This window comes from Halyomorpha halys, unplaced genomic scaffold, assembly GCF_000696795.3.
Source record: "Halyomorpha halys isolate HHAL.00 unplaced genomic scaffold, Hhal_1.1 Scaffold1153.1, whole genome shotgun sequence".
Classification (NCBI taxonomy): Eukaryota; Metazoa; Arthropoda; class Insecta; order Hemiptera; family Pentatomidae; genus Halyomorpha; species Halyomorpha halys.
This window is the reverse complement of record NW_027107155.1, coordinates 123,372-129,869: the sequence shown is the minus strand read 5'-3', so window position 1 is coordinate 129,869 and position 6,498 is coordinate 123,372.

Sequence of the window (6,498 nt, the reverse complement as noted above, 5' to 3'; positions counted from 1 at the left end):
TTAAATGACGCTGAACAGCGCTATAGCGCAATCGAGCGAGAGCTTTTGGCGGTAGTTTGGGCGGTGGAATACTTTCGACCATACGTATACGGACGACGATTCGAACTACTAACCGATCACAAGCCTTTATTGCGTTTAGCAGCCCTCAAGGAATCGTCTGCGCGGGTATCACGTTGGAAGGAACGACTGGCGGTTTACAACTTCCACACGATTCACAAAAAAGGTGTCGAAAACGCAGTTGGATTGGACTGGTTATTGCGAGATTTGGTGGTAAACGCGATCGAAGACGAAGAAATATCGGCGGAAAGCGGACTGGAAATTCCTTTAGTACAGAGTGAACACGAGGAAAATAGAACCCCGACGGACTGACCCCGGGAACTGCCAGAGGAGGACGACATAATTAATAATAAGCGTCACCAAATCGTTATAAAATCCAAACAGGATCCCGGAATCAAAACCAGGACGAGTATATACGAGGGTTTGTCGACAACATTAGTCCGCACCCCAGCATCGATCGACGAAACCGCGCTAGAAAATATATTTGCGGAATTCACCAACCCAGGGCGGAACTGCTATGTTTATGTGGGAAATAGATTGATCGCGGACAAATTGAAACGGTTATGGTGACAAGAGAGGGTGTGAATGGGGTACTCACTGATTAGATGTCTCCGTCAAGTAGATATGGAGGCACAACAAAGACTCGTTACTGAACACCACTCTGGCAAAACGAACCACCGGGGAATCGAGGAGATTCTTCGCGCGCTAAAATTGCTGTCTTTCTGGAAGAATATGGGCCACAGCGTGCGGGATTGTATAGCGCGATGCGAAGTCCGCTAACGAGTAGGAGCGACAACCTCCGGTAGCGGAACAGGTAGTCACACCGACCGCGATAGAACCCCTAAGATCGGTACAAGTCGATATCTATTACAACGAGGGACAGTCTTGGTTAACGGCGATCGACCCGTTTAGTAAGCTCGCAATGGCCTATCCGATCGAGGCCAAAACACCCTGGGCAGTTTGGGAAGGAATTCTGCAATGGTGCGCGTTCTACGGTGTTCCGGACGAAGTCATTTCAGATTGCGGGAGAGAATTTGATAACGCCATAATCCGAGACGAGAATAAGGCATTAGGCATCAATTGGCGGTTGAACACCCCACATCAAGGGGAGGGGTGCCGTGGAACGTCTACATAACACAATCGGGGAACACTTACGGCTTCTCAAGTTAGGACGCAATCTCGACCCATTCGAGGCTATGGCTATATACGAAATCCGGTTGGGCATTACATAAAATTAGAACCAAGTACACAATGCTCGTAACACTGCTTCCGCCGATCTATCTTGCGCCAGGTGTGCCATAGCCAGTTTACTGAAGACGTCTATGATAATGATCCATCTATAACCTTTCCACATGAAGGAGTCTACTTGAAGATCACTGAGCATCTGTTGTGGGGGTCTCTTCTTGTGATGCCTTAGAAGGATATCTATCGTACTTAGTATTTAGGCACATATTGCTGTTTCCGATAGTTTCCTGAATGGTGCGTTTCATTCCCCACCAGAAGTATCAGCGGCGTAACGCGTGCAACGTTTCGTTGGGTCCTCGGTGGTTTGTTTTGCCTTGACGATGCGCGAGCGTCACTTCCACTTGATACGCCGCGTCTCTAATTTTCTCCACCGTCATTGTACACTGGATAAACAAGCGATCCACTCTAATTTGTCCCGTCTGCCATATTTTTTTAATCTTGACAAGGATCAGTGCATTTTCTACATATAAATGGTTGTTCTTCCCAGGTTTAGACGCGTATTTCAGCGCTCTGCATATCTCATCTTCCTGAATGCTCTGTTGTGACTTGATCGTCGCAACGGCTTTTCTGCCGTATTTGCTATACTCCACTTTCAGCGGACCCTACATTCTGGTTTTCCAAACAACGTTTGGTACCTCTTGACATTTATATTCTTCTTCAGTACTTCTACTTCTGCTGGTCTTTCGTCGTGTGAGCTGTCTTCTGTAGATGTTTCTTCTCTGCTCTCATTCTCTAGAGTGGCCTCTTGTCCATCTTCTCTTGGAGTCACCTCCCTCAGGAATCGCCTCACGTTCCCGGACGACCCCATGTTCTTCTTCAACCGCGTTCAACATTATCGTAGGTGAAAGCCATTTTCTTTGCCCGGCTTGTAGACGATGTCCATGTTATATCGACTAAGCAATTCCTTCTATCGTGCAATTCTGTTGGATGATTCCTTTAGTTTTCCCACCCATTGCAGAGGTCTGTGATCTGCATGCACCCTAAATCGTCTCCCAAACAAATAGAGCCGAAAATGCTACAACGCTCAAACTATCCCTAAGTCCCCTTTCCAAAGCACGGTACCGTGCCTCCACTTTTGTGAGTCTTCTACTGGCATAGGCTATGGGACGTTCTCCTTACTCCCCTTCCTGTAATAATACTACTCCTAGAGCGTACTCACTAGCGCCTATCATTAGTGTAAATTGTCTCTGGAAATCCGGAAAAGCAAGTACTGGCTCCGTCTGTAGCTGGTCTATACACTTCCGAACGTTATGCTCAATATCCGGCGTCATTACTAGTGTACTTCCTTTCTTGAGCACGATATTGGGGGTTACCAGGTACTTTACCTTGTCAGGAACAAACCTGCGATAGTAATTCACTTCCCCTAATAGCCTGCGGATCCCTTTAATATCGGTTGGCATCGCTATCCCTTTTAAGGCCTCTACTTTCTTAATGTTTGGTCTTACTCCCTCCTTGGAGATGGTTTGTCCCAAAAAAATTGATATGCTCCTGTCCCAGTGCCGACTTCCCTCGGGATAGTTTCAGATCAAATTCTCTCATCCTTCGAAACACACTTTTAAAATGCTCCACATGGTCAGCTTCCGATTTGCTCAAGACCAAGAGATCGTCCATATAGACTAGGCATGCGGACTCATCCAACCCCCTCAGAAACTCGTCCATGAACCTCGGAAATGTAATAGGGGCATTTTTTAGTCCAAAGGGCATCCTGGTGAACACATACTGTCCTCTTTCAAAAGTGAATGCCGTTTTGTATTGGTCATCTGGGTGCATTCTAATTTGGTGGAAACCGGCCTTGAGGTCTAGCGTGCTAAAAATTGCTGCTCCACCTAATCTATCCAGAATGTTCTTAAATCTAGGGTTTGGGTATCTTTCATCGATAGCATTTTCATTTAGCTTACGATAGTCGATAACCGCCCTACATTTTTCGTCTTCTTCACCTGGTGTATTCTTTTTTCTCACTGCTCTCAACGGACTATTATAAGCTGATGTACTATCCACGATTATCTCTTGCTTCTTGAGGTTCTCTATCTCGTCCCGAATATGCTTCCGGAGTGTCTGCGGATACCGCCGCTCCTTTACATGTCACCCTGTCCTGCTTAAGCGGAATTTCGTGAACCGTCCTTCCTGTGGCACCTAGCACCTTTCCTTCATTAAAAAAAATATCGTCATACTCATTCATGATAGAATCTTCCCAACTTTCCGCCAGCTTCTTTGTCCCTACTCGCGCCCTAGAGTCTTCTACTAGCCGCTGGCACTTATACTTTCTTCCCCTGATTCTAATTTTTCACCTACCCCTGCTATTTCTCAATTGTGTTCCCGCTTTGTCAAGTAAATCACAACCTATGATCACTTGGTAATCTCTAAGCATTTTTCCCACCACATGGACTATGAAATTCTTGTCCTTACCACCCCATTCACTTTATTCCATTTCTATTTTTACTTCTGCAGGGTCCACCCAGGGTAACTAATTGGAATTTACATTCCTCAGCCTTCTCCTTCAGTCTCCGAGACCTCTAACACTTCTCTGGACTCGCTTGCGGATTCGTTTCTCGACCTGGCCCGATCTCTGCCTGCGATACACAAAGGGACAATGTCTCGCAATGTGTCCCTCATTTCCGCACTCGAAACACAGACTTCGGGGACACTGGGCCTCCAGGTGCCCAATTTTGCCACTAATATCACGCGGTCCTCTCACCGGCTACTGTTTCTGGGCTTTGCTTGCCATGGTATTTTGTCCCTGTTCGGTGTTTTCTCCCTGCAGCTATCATTGTATTTTCTCCTTCTTAAGGGCAACGGAGTTGTTCTAGGCCGATTGTATTCGATCCGAGTTCATCCCCGCTCCTGTTCCCGGCATTCACTCATTCCCCAGCTCTTTCACCAACTGAATCATTAGTCCATTGGATAGGAATTGCACCCGACCCTGTACCTGGATTGCCTCCACCATCTCGCTGATTTTAACGGCGATTCTGTTGTATCGTGGAAGGAGTTCCGCAGCATACTGCCCATTTGACTGTCTCGGTTTCTTCGTCTCCCTAATCATCATAAATATGTCCTCCTCTGGTTCTTATCGTCCTCCTCCGAACGCCTTCTTCAATCTCGCCTTGATCACGCTCCAGGGTTGGTTGGCTGTAGCTGTAAGTGGGTTGGTAAAGTTTTGACCCTCGATGTTTAGAACTGTTGCTCTCACTATTCCGTTAGCTGCCATAAATCAGAGAGAGGAAAGAATTAACATTTCTTGAGACTAAAAATTGTTGTGGTATCCAAAGATCCACCAGATGTTTCGAGTGCGGAACCGAAGTCACATCGCCAGGCAGTGCCCTTACGTACACCGCAGGAGAGTCAAACCAACGGGCAGTTGATTTAGAAAGTGAATAAACGGAAGTGTCAGAATTCTCGGAAACGGAGGAAGAAGGAAGAGAAGCGTGAAATAGTGGTAGACATAGGAGCGGATGGAGGCGGACAGAACTAGAGAGGAGAGTTGAAGAGAGTGTTGACAGAGGGGGTACTTCACACTAGTGAGTCTCAATGTTCTAGGAAAGCATAGTGGTCTGCCTATAATCCAAACAAGAGGAGTGAGGTATTTGGTGGACACAGGCAACTCTAACTCCATTGTAAGTCGAGAGGCGCTGGAGAGACTGAGTTGTAGAGGGAGTACAAGTATGTAATAGTGAATTGATCACCCTGGGTGGCCCTGTAGCATAGAGGGAGAGTGAGAAATTAAGTTGAGTGAATGGGGGGCTAGTGGGACTAGAATTAGGGTGCACTTGGTAGGGAATATGCCCCATGATTACCAGGCAATCATTGGGTGTGATTTGCTAGGAAAGATAGGCGCCAGGGTCATTTACAAAGAGGGTATATGGAGCATTATAATAGGGGGAAAGACATTTAGCTGCCAAGAAATTTTCAGAGACTAGAGAGTGTGAGTAGGACCCATAAACCAAGCAGAAGACTGGTTTCTTGTTTTTATATTTATATTACCTTGTCATAGTCTTCTAATTTTAATACCTTTTTCTTTATGTTCTTGCTTTGCACCATATTTCCATTATGACACCTGAAGCCTTTATCCCACACCACACCACCTCCTTCCTCTAATGTTTTTTCCATTTCAGCTCATTCCCTTATTTATCACTATTAAGATAAGCTTCTTATATTAGTTATTTATGAATGTAGTTTACAAGTTTACCCTTGAAATAATGTTTGTAGCGAGAGGGAGCAAGCGGTTATGCCACAACTCACCAGAGCGCTGCACCTCGAGCCTCACCGTGGCTCTCAAATTTATAAATTACTTCATTTTGTAAAAAACACATTGTCATTTTTATATATTAATAATGTCTGTACCTAACACTTAACAATGTCAATAGAATGATTAATAAAGGATACCAAAACAATGCACGTAACTATCTCAAGCAGACATGTACCGACAACTTCTCGGTCACAGCCGCATGTACTAGGCCTATATATAAAGGGGCTCTAAACCCCCAATTTGATCTTAGATGGATCAATTAGATCCACATCCTTACCTGAGTCTAGTCCTAGCACTGGTAGCGTACATATACTTTACTTGAGATAGAGAAGTTCATTGCCAATCTCTTCTCAAGAGTTGTTATTCTGTACGCATACCCAAGACGATGGCCGATCTCCTCCAGCAATCTTAGTCCGTCCGATTCAACTCGGCAACTAAGATTGTAACCTGATCCTTAACGGTTACACTGGTCCGTCCACTTCATCTCGGCAACCAGTTTAATTTCCCGTCTCCCCCCGGCTCTAGTCCGTCCGCTTTATCTCGGCAACTAGAGCTGGACCTTGCCTTATCAGCTTACTGGTCCATCCGCTTCATCTCGGCAACTAGAACTGTTACTCTACCTCAGACTCTCTCACCTAGACCTCCTCTACCTGCGTCAGTGTCCAGGGCTCATCCTCTGGCACGGCCGTTCCTAACTTAAAATGAATACGCCTTGTCGTGGGCTTCTGTAAACTATATATCAGGCTGGAGAACCGTCTAAAACCAGACAACCCCGACATGTTAAATTATTACAATCGAGTTATTTTGGCCAAAGTATCATGGTTTTATAAACTATTCCAAGGGACATCAGTCAGTCTCTTAAAAAGAATTAACTTTGATTGATGATTGGAAGGAATGAGATTTTTATGAGATAAAAAGTCAGAATATAAATCAGGTAAATATTTTTTTATATA